The sequence below is a fragment of the Pseudophryne corroboree genome, chromosome 5, assembly GCF_028390025.1.
Source record: "Pseudophryne corroboree isolate aPseCor3 chromosome 5, aPseCor3.hap2, whole genome shotgun sequence".
Lineage (NCBI taxonomy): Eukaryota > Metazoa > Chordata > Amphibia > Anura > Myobatrachidae > Pseudophryne > Pseudophryne corroboree.
Window position 1 is genome coordinate 733,945,722 of NC_086448.1, and position 15,799 is coordinate 733,961,520.

At 47.1% G+C, this 15,799-nt stretch overlaps 1 protein-coding gene across 2 annotated transcripts in view; it reads left to right on the forward strand.

The window, feature by feature from the left end:
- Positions 1 to 3,001: 3,001 nt before the first annotated feature.
- The window catches only part of SLC7A13 (solute carrier family 7 member 13), an 82,940-nt gene continuing 70,142 nt past the window's right edge, over positions 3,002 to 15,799 (forward strand). The window contains exons 1-2 of one of the 2 annotated variants that reach the window (XM_063924071.1): positions 3,002 to 3,174; positions 3,287 to 3,364. The gene's annotated coding sequence lies outside the window, so the exon portion shown is untranslated. The remainder of the gene's footprint in view (positions 3,175 to 3,286; positions 3,365 to 15,799) is intronic. The other variant, XM_063924070.1, reaches the window with a different exon arrangement.

Sequence of the window (15,799 nt, forward strand, 5' to 3'; positions counted from 1 at the left end):
TGTATCAAAAATGTAAATAATATAAATAAGTGGTCAGGAAAAGGTTAAACATACCAAAATAAATAAATACACAAACATAACAGAGCTAGTACTGCGCCTTCTAAGCACACATTCTCCCACCTCATAGTAAAGCTCCTGTCTCTTCTTCCTGGTAGCTACTCTCTGGTTTAGTGCACTAATTGAGGACTTAGGGGTCAATTTACTGAGCCTTGGATAGAGATAACTCTGACGGAGATAAAGTTCCAGCCAATCGGCTCCTAACTGCCATTTCACAGGCTGGGTTTGAAAAATGACAGGAGGTGATTGGCTGGGACTTTTTCTCTGTCAGATTTATCTCCATCCAAGGCTTAGTAAATAGACCCCTTAGATCCACACACACAGCAAACTTGGTAGTAGAAGCTGCTACAGGGCATGTGCAGAAGCTCTGCTCTATCCCTTGAACTGCATGATGTGGTGGCAGTTCTAATAATTGTATTACACACTGTTGCTATTGTTTTCATAATTTGAGCCACTTGCCAAAAAGAGGGGGGTTTCTGGGCAACCAGAACCTTAACCCCCACCCACCCCCACCCCCCTGCAATTGCCTATGCAAAAAATATCATTCAACCTTCAAAATAAAGCATGTTTTCAAAGTAAAAATAATAAAAACAATTAAACCTTCTAAAGGTTTTTGGGAGGAAATATATCAAAACTTCAAGACGACAAGTTGGCAAAAACAAACAATAAGATTTTGCCTATAATTTTTTAGAATGTACTGGATAACTTGTCCTCCAGATGTTTTGATACATATCCCCCATAATTCTTTATTATAATCTTTCCCTACATCTACCCAAAAATTGTATACAGTATTCCATGTGGAATTTTATTATATAACTTAATAATAAGCAAACTGATGCTTTTACCCAGTAGACATTTTTAACAAGTAAATGTTATGATGTAATTTAGACTCTATTACACTGACTCTAAAGCACTGAATAATCATTCTAAGAATTTCTGTCATCTTAAAGGTCAGATTTGTCACATGCCTGCGTTTGAGATCTAGTTAAACTGAGTTCCATAATGTCTTGGACATTGACTCAATGTCAGTAAAATTTGCAGCCACATTACATCAGTTATAGGAGAGATAAACATTTGCAGTCAATGAAACGGGACAATGAAATAGAAGATGTACCATTCTTGTCAGTTTTTTGTATACATCTATCTCTATCACTCAGTATTCAGTGTGGTCTACCATGACCCTTTAGGTGTCCACACCGAGCCATCAAACATAGGAGGAGATTCAATAGGCTTGCGGTGTACCATTGCAATGAGATATGTACATCCCCAAGAGTATGGTAGCCCAACACTGCTAATTTTCTAACAAGTGAATGGTAAAAATGGCGATGGGGAGCAAAGGAAAATTGCCAATGCTGCTGGTCGCAGGTTATGGTGTTCTGATCACAGAGTCCCAATGGCACTTCATGGACATCACTACGAGTTGAATTTCCCCCATAGACTAAGGTATAGTTCTTACTGCGCTGCACAGACTACATCCAGTAAATTCTATTGCTGACCATGTTCGGGAAGGAGTCCTTTCTCATGCATGCTGTCAATTTATCAATAGCCAGTACCATTACAGAATGGGGCCTATAAATTCATAATGAGCCAATGCAGTCAGTAAGAATAGGACCTATCCATTTACTATGAACCAGTGACATCACTGTGATTACAGCCTATGTATTTTCTATGAACCAGTGACATCACTGAGAATGCAGCCTATCAATTTATCATGTACTAATACCAAGATTGAGAATAGACCCCACCAATGTCCTATGAACTAGTGTAATCAGTGAGAGCGCAGTCTATCCACAATTTCAATAGGAATCTGTGACATTATTAAGAATGCAGCCATTGGATGCCTCGGTGATGTTACTGGTACTGTTTCCGCAAATTGATAGGCTGCATTCTCAGTGATGTCACCAGTTCCTGCTAAATGACTAGGCAGCATTCTCTACTGTTACTAACATAAATTAATTCATTTGGTGTTCATGAAGCTTGAACCTTGAATTTTAATGTTAGCAAAACACAAGCAACTAATGAGTAGTAAATTAACAAAAATATCTATGCCATATGTGTACAGGTGCCTCAAATAACAAATAATTATTCATTGCCTAGTGGGCCTGAGTACATTGATGGCTGGGTGTCTATCATGGTTTTATGGACCGTTTTATATTTCATACAATGTGCATCGTGTCTTCAGTTTCTCCTTCTTTATAAGGATATTTCTGGGGACCCCTAGTAGTTCTAGTCCCTAGGTAATTTGGTAGGTTGCCAGTAGCCAGTGGCATGCTAGTGGTGATAGAACCGAAAGTAATTGGAGGTAAAGTTGGGCAAAATTTTGTTTGAATCAAGTTTTGTGCCACCAGGACATTTCACAGAGGTTCACGGAGGTGTGCTGTTCCAGTAATGCAATCTTTGATTTCCACTTTTGCTTCACCAATTTAGAGAATGCCATCAACCAATATATTTGTTAATGCGCGTTTCGCCAAATTTATGTCTTATTTAGTTGAGATGATGACAGTCAAATCATTGTATAGAGTGGTGTCATTGGGGAAGGACTATGATTAATGAAAGCAAATTTATGTTGGTGAAAGCAAAATTGCGCAGCCAAATATGGTATATTGGAATATTTCACACAAATTTTTATTTGCATTTGCGCATTTCACAGAATTTATGGTTTATGAATGGAGTTAGCATGACGACAGACAATTAATTCTGCAGGGTGGTGTTGGTCAGGACTAAGGTCACATAAAGCCAAACTGCATTAGTGAAATTGCATGGCCAAACATGGTACACAGGAATATTTCACACGTCTCTAAAATGATAATATGTATTGTTTCTCTGCATCAGGTAATCTAAGAACTGGAAGTCAGTTGCATTCAGTTGTGCTGTTGAGTTTACCATACAGTACATGCTGTGAGACTAAAATAAACCAGAGGACTTGTGACTCCCTGACAAGAAAGTAATGCCCATATCACTTACCAACAAACCCTCAGCTGCCTGTTTCAATACATGTTCCCTGTTATTTAAACTGCACCTTAGAGGAATCATCTGATGCCTCAAGCATGGAAATATAGTTATTTTATTTATAAAATTCCAGTAGAACAAAACCGTTTCTGATCGATAACCACAAAGGTAGGCTTGACTTTCATAAGCTTTATCTCAATCATTAGCAACAGTCATAATGTGACTATATAGTAAATAAGTGTTTTTTTGAATCAATGAAGCCTGCGTTTTTATTTTACAGAAGTTGCATTTTTTTTGTATAAATAACATTAGAATGCAGAACTAAGAATTGTACTGCGATCAGTTATTGCTACAACTGGTAAGTACTTACATAAAATAAAAGGAGTGATGTTTGTATTCAGTATTAGGAAGACTTATTTTCAATGCTTTACTTTTCTAACTGTCGCTTGTTGCTGGTAATTGCCTCCTTATTGTGTGGTCACCAAAGAACAATGACCAAATGTTTCTGTTACTATATACTATTACAGTGGGCTGGGGCTGAAATGCCGGTGTGCGGGATGGCGGCGAGCGGGATGCCGGCATTCAGAATACCGTCAGCGGCATCCCGCTGTTTAGAATCCCGGCAGTGACAGGGAAGCAAGCTACCGCTCTCCCCCTTACCCTCTAACCCTCCCTTACTGCAGCTTAACCCTAACTCTCCACCCCCCTGCCGCCTAACCCTGACCTTTTCCCTTTGGTGTCTAACCCTAGCCCCCACACCTTCATGCAGATTAACCTGGATCACGGCTGTCGGGAGGCCGGCACCTACATTCTGATCAGTGTTGGGTTTCAAGGCTCGGCGCCACTGCATGTGCAGTATGTAAGCTGTTTTTGGGAACGTACAGGATTCTATAATGAACATGATAATAATGAGGCTATGTCTCCTTGTGTTATTTAGTTAATTACAGTTTACTGATGCTGCACAGGAAGTTAGTGGAGTTTCAAAATTATTATTTATTGTGGGGGTAGGAGGAGTATATGTTAATGAATGTTGATTTTTATTCACATACTGTATCAATGCACTGTACTGTCAGAAAGAGTCTACATGTGCTATGGATCTGTTTATACTGAAAGGTGGAAGACAGCCAAGCACATGAAGCAGCACTCATGTTACGTGTCAAGATTCAGAGTTGATCGCAGCAGCAAATTTGTTAGCAGTTGGGCAAAACTATGTGCACTGCAGGGGGGGGCAGATATAACATGTGTAGAGAGAGTTAGATTTGGGTGGGTTATTTTGTTTCCGTGCAGGGTAAATACTGGCTGCTTTATTTGTACACTGCAATTTAGATTTCAGTTTGAACACACCACACCCAAATCTAACTCTCTCTGCACATGATATATATCTGCCCCTCCCCTGCAGTGCACATGGTTTTGCCCAACAGCTAACAAATTTTCTCTAACGTCCTAGAGGATGCTGGGGACTCCGTAAGGACCATGGGGATAGACGGGCTCCGCAGGAGACATATGCACTTTAAGAAAGACTTTAGGTCTGTGTGTGCACTGGCTCCTCCCTCTATGCCCCTCCTCTAGACCTCAGTTTGATACTGTGCCCAGAGGAGATGGGTTCACTTCAGGGAGCTCTCCTGAGCTTCCTGACAGAAAGTATATTTGTTAGGTTTTTTATTTTCAGGGAGCCTGCTGGCAACAGACTCCCTGCATCGAGGGACTGAGGGGAGAGAAGCAGACCTACTTCTGTGAGTTTCAAGGCTCTGCTTCTTAGGCTACTGGACACCACTAGCTCCAGAGGGATTGGTACGCAGGTCTCACCCTCGCCGTCCGTCCCAGAGCCGCGCCGCCGTCCCCCTTGCAGAGCCGGAAGATAGAAGCCGGGTGAGTATGAGAAGAAAAGAAGACTTCAGAGGCGGCAGAAGACTTCATGATCTTCACTGCAGCTGTGCGCCATTGCTCCCATACACCTCACACACGGCAGTCACTGTAAGGGTGCAGGGCGCAGGGGGGGCGACCTGGGCAGCATATAGACCGCTTTTGGCAAAAATAAGTATATGTACAGCTGGGCACTGTACATATATAAGAGCCCCCGCCAAGTTTTGAGATTTTCAGCGGGACAGAAGCCCGCCGCTGAGGGGGCGGGGCTTCTCCCTCAGCACTCACCAGCGCCATTTTTTCTCCACAGCACCGCTGAGAGGAAGCTCCCCGGACTCTCCCCTGCTTATACCACGGTAGACAGAGGGTTTTAAAGAGGAGGGGGGGCACAAATTTGGCGCATATTGTATATGTAAACAGCGCTATCTGGGTAAACATAATATTATTGTGTTTTTGTCCTGGGTCATACAGCGCTGGGGTGTGTGCTGGCATACTCTCTCTCTGTCTCTCCAAAGGGCCTGGTGGGGAAACTGTCTTCAGATAAGAGGTTCCTTGTGTGTGTGGTGTGTCGGTACGCGTGTGTCGACATATCTGAGGTAGAAGGCTCACCTAGAGAGGAGGGGGAGCGTATGAATGTGAGGTCTCCGTCGGCGGTGCAGACACCTGACTGGGTGGATATGTGGAATGTTTTAAGTGCTAGTGTGAACTTATTGCACAAGAGATTAGACAAAGCTGAGGCTAAGGAACAGTCAGGGAGTGAACCCGTGTCTGTCCCTATGTCGCCGGGACCTTCAGGGTCTCAGAAGCGCCCACTATCCCAAATAGCAGACACTGATACCGACACGGATTCGGACTCCAGTGTCGACTACGATGATGTAAAGTTACAGCCGAAAGTGGCAAAATGTATTCGATATATGATTATTGCAATAAAAGAAGTGTTGCATATCACAGAGGAACCCCCTGTCCCTGACACGAGGGTACACATGTATATGGGAAAAAAGTCTGAGGTAACTTTTCCCTCCTCACATGAGTTGAACGAATTATGTGAAAAAGCTTGGGAATCTCCAGACAAAAAACTGCAGATTCCCAAAAGGATTCTTATGGCGTATCCTTTCCCGCCAACGGACAGGGTACGGTGGGAATCCTCCCCTAAAGTGGACAAAGCGTTGACACGCTTGTCAAAAAAGATAGCGCTGCCATCACAAGATACGGCTACCCTCAAGGATCCTGCAGACCTCAAGCAGGAGATTACCTTGAAATCAATTTACACACATTCTGGTACATTACTCAGACCGGCAATTGCGTCGGCCTGGGTTTGTAGCGCGGCAGCAGCATGGACAGATTCCTTATCGGCGGAGATTGAGACCCTAGATAAGGACACAATTTTATTGACCCTAGGCCATATAAAGGATGCTGTCTTATATATGAGGGATACTCAAAGAGACATTAGTTTACTGGGGTTCCAGAATAAACGCTATGTCAATCTCTGCTAGACGAGTCCTCTGGACCCGGCAGTGGACAGGTGATGCCGACTCAAAAAGACATATGGAGGTTTTACCTTACAAGGGGGAGGAATTGTTTGGGGAAGGTCTCTCGGACCTGGTCTCCACAGCTACGGCAGGTAAATCGAATTTTTTGCCTTATGTTCCCTCACAACCTAAGAAAGCGCCACATTATCAAATGCAGTCCTTTCGTTCAAATAAAAGCAAGAGTGCGTGGATCGTCCTTTCTTGCCAGAGGTAAGGGCAGAGGTAAAAATAGCATAGCACAGCTAGTTCCCAGGAACATAAATCCTCCCCGGCCTCTGCAAAATCCACCGCATGACGCTGGGGCTCCGCTGGGGGTGTCCGCCCCAATGGGGGCACGTCTTCGACTTTTTAGCCACATCTGGGTTCACTCACAGGTGGATCCCTGGGCAATAGAAATTGTTTCTCAGGGATACAAGCTGGAATTCGAAGAGGTGCCTCCTCGCCGGTTTTTCAAATCGGCTCTACCGACTTCTCCCCTGGAAAGGGAGATAGTGTTAACTGCTATTCACAAATTGTGTCTTCAACAGGTGGTGGTCGAAGTTCCCCTGCTTCAGAGAGGGAAGGGATACTACTCCACCCTGTTTGTAGTTCCGAAACCGGACGGTTCGGTCAGACCCATATTGAATTTAAAATCCCTGAACCTATACTTAAAACGGTTCAAGTTCAAAATGGAATCGCTCAGAGCGGTCATCGCCAGCCTGGAAGGGGGGGATTTTATGGTATCCCTGGACATAAAGGATGCATACCTTCATGTTCCCATATATCCACCTCATCAGACGTACCTGAGATTTGCGGTACAGGATTGCCATTACCAATTTCAGACGTTGCCGTTTGGGCTTTCCACAGCCCCGAGGATTTTCACATAGGTAATGGCGGAAATGATGGTGCTCCTGCGCAAGCAGGGTGTCACAATTATCCCATACTTGGACGATCTCCTCATAAAAGCGAGATCACGAGAGAAGTTACTGAACAGTGTGTCACTTTCAGTGAAGGTGTTACAGCAACACGGCTGGATTCTCAATATCCCAAAGTCGCAGCTGGTTCCTACGACTCGTCTGAGCTTCTTGGGCATGGTTCTGGACACAGACCAGAAAAAGGTTTTTCTCCCGATAGAAAAGGCTGAGGAACTCATGACTCTAGTCAAGAACCTATTGAAGCCAAAACAAGTGTCTGTGCATCATTGCACTCAAGTCCTGGAAAAAATGGTGGCAACATACGAGGCCATTCCCTTCGGCAGGTTCCATGTAAGGACTTTCCAATGGGACCCATTGGACAAGTGATCCGGATCACATCTACAAATTCATCAGCGGATCACCCTGTCCCCCAGGGCCAGGGTATCTCTCCTGTGGTGGCTGCAGAGTGCTCACCTTTTGGAAGGACGCAGGTTCGGCATTCAGGATTGGATCCTGGTGACCACGGACGCGAGCCTCAGAGGGTGGGGAGCAGTCACAAGGGGAAGAAACTTCCAAGGACTCTGGACAAGTCAAGAGACTTGTCTTCACATCAACATCCTGGAACTGAGGGCCATATACAACGCCCTACGTCAGGCGGAGAACTTACTTCGCGACCAACCAGTTCTGATCCAGTCAGACAACATCACCGCAGTGGCTCATGTAAACCGCCAAGGCGGCACAAGGAGCAGGGTGGCAATGGCGGAAGCCACCAAGATTCTTCGCTGGGCGGAAAATCATGTAAGCGCACTGTCAGCTGTGTTCATTCCGGGAGTGGACAACTGGGAAGCAGACTTCCTCAGCAGACACGACCTGTATCCAGGGGAGTGGGGACTTCATCGGGAAGTCTTTGCACAGATTGCAAGTCAGTGGGGACTGCCCCAGATAGACATGATGGCATCCCGTCTCAACAAAAAGCTACAGAGGTATTGCGCCAGATCAAAAGATCTTCAGGCGGTAGCAGTAGACGCCCTAGTGACACCGTGGGTGTTCCAGTCGGTTTATGTGTTTCCTCCTCTTCCTCTCATACCCAAGATATTGAGAACAATAAGAAAAAGAGGAGTGAGAACAATTCTCATTGTTCCAGATTGGCCAAGAAGGACCTGGTATCCGGATCTGCTGGAAATGCTCACACAAGATCTGTGGCCTCTTCCTCTACGACAGGACCTGTTACAACAGGGGCCATGTCTGTTCCAAGACTTACCGCGGCTGCGTGTGACGGCATGGCGGTTGAACGCCGGATCCTAGCGGAAAAAGGAATTCCGGATGAGGTCATTCCTACGCTGATAAAGGCTAGGAAGGACGTGACAGCTAAACATTATCACCGTATATGGCGAAAATATGTTTCTTGGTGTGAGGCCAGGAATGATCCTACGGAAGAACTCCATCTGGGCCGTTTCCTGCACTTCCTACAGACTGGAGTGAATTTGGGCCTAAAGTTAGGATCCATTAAGGTTCAGATTTCGGCCTTATCCATTTTCTTTCAAAAAGAATTGGCTTCTCTCCCAGAAGTACAGACTTTTGTAAAGGGAGTGCTGCATATTCAGCCTCCTTTTATACCTCCGGTGGCGCCTTGGGACCTTAACGTGGTGTTGAGTTTCCCTAAGTCGCACTGGTTTGTACCACTTCAAACGTGGAGTTAAAATATCTCACTTGGAAGGTGGTCATGTTATTAGCCTTGGCTTCGGCTAGGCGAGTGTCGGAATTGGCGGCTTTGTCTCATAAAAGCCCCTATCTGGTTTTCCATATGGATAGGGCGGAATTGCGGACCCGTCCTCAATTCTTGCCTAAGGTGGTGTCATCTTTTCATATGAACCAACCTACTGTGGTGCCTGTGGCTACACGAGATTTGGAGTATTCTGAATCCCTTGATGTAGTCAGGGCTTTGAAAATTTATGTGGCCAGAACGGCTAGAGTCAGGAAAACGGAAGCACTGTTTGTCCTATATGCAGCCAACAAGGTTCGAAGCAGACTATTGCTCGCTGGATCTGTAATACCATCCAGCAGGCGCATTCTACGGCTGCATTGCCAAAATCAGTCAAGGCCCATTCCACTAGGAAGGTGGGCTCGTCTTGGGCAGCTGCCCGAGGGGTCTCGGCACTACAACTGTGCCGAGCTGCTACTTGGTCGGGTTCAAACACCTTTGCAAAATTCTATAAGTTTGATACCCTGGCTGAGGAGGACCTAAGGTTTGCTCAATCGGTGCTGCAGAGTCATCCGCACTCTCCCGCCCGTTTGGGAGCTTTGGTATAATCCCCATGGTCCTTACGGAGTCCCCAGCATCCTCTAGGACGTTAGAGAAAATAAGATTTTAAACCTACCAGTAAATCTTTTTCTCGTAGTCCGTAGAGGATGGTGGGCGCCCGTCCCAAGTGCGGACTACTTCTGCGAGACTTGTATATAGTTTTGCTTACATAAGGGTTATGTTATAGTTCCATCAGGTTGGACTGATGCTACGTTATTTCTCTAACGTCCTAGTGGATGCTGGGACTCCGTCAGGACCATGGGGAATAGCGGGCTCCGCAGGAGACAGGGCACATCTAAAAAAGCTTTTAGGTCACATGGTGCGTACTGGCTCCTCCCCCTATGACCCTCCTCCAAGCCTCAGTTAGGTTTTTGTGCCCGTCCGAGAGGGTGCAATCTAGGTGGCTCTCCTAAAGAGCTGTTTAGAAAAGTTTTTTTTTAGGTTTCAATCTCAGTGATTCCTGCTGGCAACAGGATCACTGCATCGAGGGACTTAGGGGAGAGATTTCCAACTCACCTGCGTGCAGGATGGATTGGAGTCTTAGGCTACTGGACACTTAGCTCCAGAGGGAGTCGGAACACAGGTCAGCCTGGGGTTCGTCCCGGAGCCGCGCCGCCGATCCCCCTTACAGACGCTGAAGAGACGGCAGAACGGAGGTCCGGAAAGCAGGCGGCAGAAGACTCCTCAGTCTTCTTGAAGGTAGCGCACAGCACGGCAGCTGTGCGCCATTGTTGTCACACGGCTCACTGACTCAGTCACGGAGGGTGCAGGGCGCTGCTGGGGGCGCCCTGGGCAGCAATATAATTACCTTTAGTGGCAAAATAAATACATCACATATAGCCATTAAGGCTATATGTATGTATTTTAACCCAGGCCAGTTTCTTAAAAACCGGGGAAAAGCCCGCCGAAAAAGGGGCGGAGCTTATTCTCCTCAGCACTCAGCGCCATTTTCCTACTCAGCTCCGCTGGTGAGGAAGGCTCCCAGGTCTCTCCCCTGCACTGCACTACAGAAACAGGGTAACAAAGAGAAGGGGGGCATAAATTGGCGATATTTATATATTAAGAGCGCATATATAGTAAACAACACCTTCTAGGGTTGTTTATATACATTTATAGCGCTTTTGGTGTGTGCTGGCAAACTCTCCCTCTGTCTCCCCAAAGGGCTAGGGGGTCCTGTCTTCGATTAGAGCATTCCCTGTGTGGCTGCTGTGTGTCGGTACGTGTGTGTCGACATGTATGAGGACGATGTTGGTGTGGAGGCAGAGCAATTGCCGATGATGGTAATGTCACCCCCTAGGGAGTCGACACCGGAATGGATGGCTTTAGTTATGGAATTACGTGATAATGTCAGCACATTACAAAAGTCAGTTGACGAAATAAGACGCCCGGCAACAGTGGCGGAACTGTGGGAGGCAGTGGAGTCGGCTGCCGCCGGGCTCCTGACCTCAAGGGGGCACCTGTCCTCCATTGCCTCCCACTGCCCGACAGTCCATCGCCGCTGCGCCGAATGTGGATGGAGGAGCGGTGTCAGTGTCGTGAGTGACACGGCTGCAGCAGCTGCCTCCTCGTATCCACAGAGACGTGCTGGCAGCTGGCTGCAGCTAGGGGGAGCTCCAGCACACAGCTGCTTCCAGCACTTCAAACAGAGCTGGCCGGCTGAAGATCTCTCTTCCCCCGTTCTGCTGCTAGCCGCAGGTAGGCACTGGCACCATCTGCCTCATGCTGCTGCACTGTGTATGTGTGGTGTGTGGTGTATGTGTGTGTAATAGTATGGGGGATGATTACTGGGGGTATCTTTAATAAATATTGGCAGCACTGACTGTGTTTATGTGTGTTGATGTTTTTAAGGGAGGTGTGTGTGTGTGTCTGTTTTTTAACGAAAGTTGTGTGTTTAAGTAAAAGAGATGTGTATGTGTGTGTGTGTGTGTGTGTGTGTGTGTGTGTGTGTGTGTGTGTGTAATTAAATGAAGCGTGGTGTGTGTCTGTTTAAGTGAAAGAGGCATGTGTGTGTGTAATTGTGGGTGTGTAACTGTGTGTAATTTAAAGAGGTGTGTGTGTGTACGTAATTGAAATAGGCATGTGTGTAAGTGAAAGGCATGTGTGTGTGTGTGTGTGTGCGCGCGCATACGCGCACGCAGGGGGGGTTTCCGAAGACCCAGAAACCCCCCCTGCCCACCGATATATCAGTGAAGCTGACCTATATTAGCTTTTTCTTTTTTAATTGAGCAGCTCCGGCAGCTGTGTCTGCTTGAATACAGCGCACATCTCCTCTCAGGCGGCAGACGGAGCAGTGTACAGCAGTGGAGAGGGAGAGCTCCAGGCGGCAATAGACTCGCGGCTGTGCCCGGAAAGAAATGCGCTGCTGTGAGAACTGAGGCAGCGGGTGCCGCACCAGGTCAAGAGAGGACCCGGCGGCAAGTGTAGTTTGGGCGAGACCCTGCCAGCTGAAGGTGCCGGGAGCGGGAACTGGAGTGGCAGTCAAACAACCTCCACACCACAGAGGGAGAAGGCGAGAGACGGCGCCGCGTCCCAGCACGAGTCCAGAGCGCTGCTCAGACAGGACAGAGAAGACAGAACGCCAGTGGCTGACAGGTAGTAACCATCTTCTCCTCTCCTCATACCCAGCTATCATTCCGGCTGGCTCCCTGCTTCTCCTGTCACTGAGATTTCAGCCCATATTAACAGTTAGCCACTTCCTTTGCTGCCATCATCCTGCATTCGCTATATTCCCACTCTATGGGTGGCATGGACACCCATGAGTGGAAATAGTCCCTGTTAGTCGGCATTCCGACTGTCGGGACTGCATGGGGGCGGAATTCAGTGTACACACACACACACACACACATATATATATATATATATATATATATAGATAGACAGATATATATATATATAGATATATCTATATATATATCTATATATCAAATATATTCTGGAACCCCCCCTTCCCCCCTAAAAATCCTGCGTTTGACCCAGGTTTGTGTGTGTGTGTAATTGAATGAGGCGTGGTGTGTGTATCTTTCATCTGAGACAGCCGTGTTCTGAGTCTTATTTTTGTCAATCATGTCCCGTGAGTGCCACTTCTTCATAAATATGTGTGTGTATATATATATATATATATATATATATATATTCCTATATGTATAGGGGGGGCACCAACATTTTATCATGCCTCCGGGCGACTGGGGCGAACTTACGCCACTGCCCGGCAAACCAGTTAGTACCGGTTCAGGCGTCTCAGACACCGTCAGGGGCTGTAAAACGTCCTTTACCTCAGTCAGTCGACACGGGTACCGACACAGATGAATCTAGTGTCGACGGTGAAGAAACAAACGTATTTTCCAATAGGGCCACACGTTATATGATCACGGCAATGAAGGAGGCTTTGCAGATCTCTGATACTGCTGGTACCTCAAAAAGGGGTATTATGTGGGGGGTGAAAAAACTACCTGTATTTTTTCCAGAATCAGAGGAATTGAATGACGTGTGTGATGAAGCGTGGGTTAACCCCGATAGAAAACTGCTAATTTCCAAGAAGTTATTGGCATTATACCCTTTCCCACCAGAGGTTAGGGCGCGCTGGGAAACACCCCCTAGGGTGGATAAGGCGCTCACACGTTTATCAAAGCAAGTGGCGTTGCCGTCTCCTGATACGGCCGCCCTCAAGGATCCAGCAGATAGGAGGCTGGAAACTACACTGAAGAGTATATACACACATACTGGTGTTATACTGCGACCGGCAATAGCCTCAGCCTGGATGTGCAGTGCTGGGGTAGTGTGGTTGGATTCTCTGACTGAAAATATTGATACCCTGGATAGGGACGGTATTTTATTGACTCTAGAGCAATTAAAGGATGCTTTCCTTTATATGCGAGATGCTCAGAGGGATGTTTGTACTCTAGCATCAAGAGTAAGCGCGATGTCCATATCTGCCAGAAGAAGTTTATGGACGCGACAGTGGTCAGGTGATGCGGATTCCAAGAGGCATATGGAAGTGTTGCCATATAAAGGAGAGGAATTGTTTGGGGTCGGTCTTTCGGACCTGGTGGCCACGGCAACTGCCGGCAAATCCACTTTTTTACCTCAGACCCCCTCCCAACAGAAAAAGACACCGTCTTTTCAGCCGCAGTCCTTTCGCTCCTATAAAAAGCGACCAAAAGGACAGTCTTATCTGCCGCGAGGCAGAGGAAAGGGTAAGAAAGGGCAGCAAGCAGCCCCTGCCCAGGAACAGAAGCCCGCCCCGGCTTCTACAAAGCCATCAGCATGACGCTGGGGCTTTACAAGCGGACTCAGGAACGGTGGGGGGTCGACTCAAGATTTTCAGCAATCAATGGGTTCACTCACAAGTGGACCCGTGGGTCCTGCAGATAGTATCTCAGGGTTACATGCTGGAGTTCGAAAGGTCTCCCCCTCGCCGGTTCCTAAAGTCTGCTTTACCAACGTCTCCCTCAGAAAGGACGTCGGTTTTGGAAGCCATTCACAAGCTGTATTCTCAGCAGGTGATAGTCAAGGTACCCCTCCTACAACAGGGAAAGGGGTATTATTCCACACTATTTGTGGTACCGAAACCGGACGGTTCGGTAAGGCCTATTCTAAATCTGAAATCCTTGAACCTGTACATAAAGAAATTCAAGTTCAAGATGGAGTCACTCAGAGCAGTGATAGCGAATCTGGAAGAAGGAGACTTCATGGTGTCCTTGGACATAAAAGATGCTTATCTACATGTCCCGATTTACCCCTCACACCAAGGGTATCTCAGGTTCGTGATACAAGACTGTCATTATCAGTTTCAAACGCTGCCGTTTGGGTTGTCCACGGCCCCTCGGGTCTTTACCAAGGTAATGACCGAAATGATGGTTCTTCTACGAAGAAAAGGCGTATTAATTATCCCTTACTTGGACGATCTCCTGATAAGGGCAAAGTCCAGAGAACAGCTGGAAGTCGGTGTAGCGCTAACACAAGTAGTGCTTCAGCAACACGGGTGGATTCTAAATCTTCCAAAATCTCAATTGACCCCGACAACACATCTGCTGTTCCTGGGCATGATTCTGGACACGGTTCAGAAAAAGGTATTTCTCCCGGAAGAGAAAGCAAGGGAGTTATCCGAACTTGTCAAGAACCTCCTAAAACCAGGAACTGTGCCAGTACATCAATGCACAAGAGTCCTGGGAAAGATGGTGGCTTCGTACGAAGCGATTCCATTCGGCAGATTCCATGCACGAACATTTCAGTGGGATCTGCTGGACAAATGGTCCGGATCGCATCTGCACATGCATCAGCGGATAACACTGTCACCGAGAACAAGGTTGTCTCTCCTGTGGTGGTTGCAGACTGCCCATCTGTTAGTGGGCCGCAGATTCGGCATACAGGACTGGGTCCTGGTGACTACGGATGCCAGCCTACGAGGTTGGGGAGCAGTCACAAAGGGAAGAAACTTCCAGGGCGTGTGGTCAAACCTGGAGACGTCTCTTCACATAAATATACTGGAGCTAAGAGCGATCTACAATGCTCTAAGCCTGGCAAAATCGCTGCTTCAGGGTCAGCCGGTGTTGATCCAGTCCGACAACATCACGGCAGTCGCCCACGTAAACCGACAAGGCGGCACGAGAAGCAGGAGTGCAATGGCAGAAGCTGCAAGGATTCTGCGCTGGGCGGAGAATCATGTCGTAGCACTGTCAGCAGTGTTCATCCCGGGAGTGGACAACTGGGAAGCAGATTTCCTCAGCAGACACGACCTTCACCCGGGAGAGTGGGGACTTCATCCAGAAGTTTTCCACATGATTGTGAACCGTTGGGAAAAACCAAAGGTGGACATGATGGCGTCTCGCCTCAACAAAAAATTGGACAGGTATTGCGCCAGGTCAAGAGACCCTCAGGCAATAGCTGTGGACGCTCTGGTAACACCGTGGGTGTACCAGTCAGTGTATGTGTTCCCTCCTCTGCCTCTCATACCAAAGGTACTGAGAATTATACGGAAAAGAGGAGTAAGAACAATACTGGTAGCTCCGGACTGGCCAAGAAGAACTTGGTATCCGGAACTTCAAGAGATGCTCACGGAGGATCCGTGGCCTCTACCTCTAAGAAGGGATCTGCTTCAGCAGGGACCTTGTATGTTCCAAGACTTACCGCGGCTGCGTTTGACGGCATGGCGGTTGAACGCCGGATTCTAAAAGAGAAGGGCATTCCTGAGGAAGTTATTCCTACTT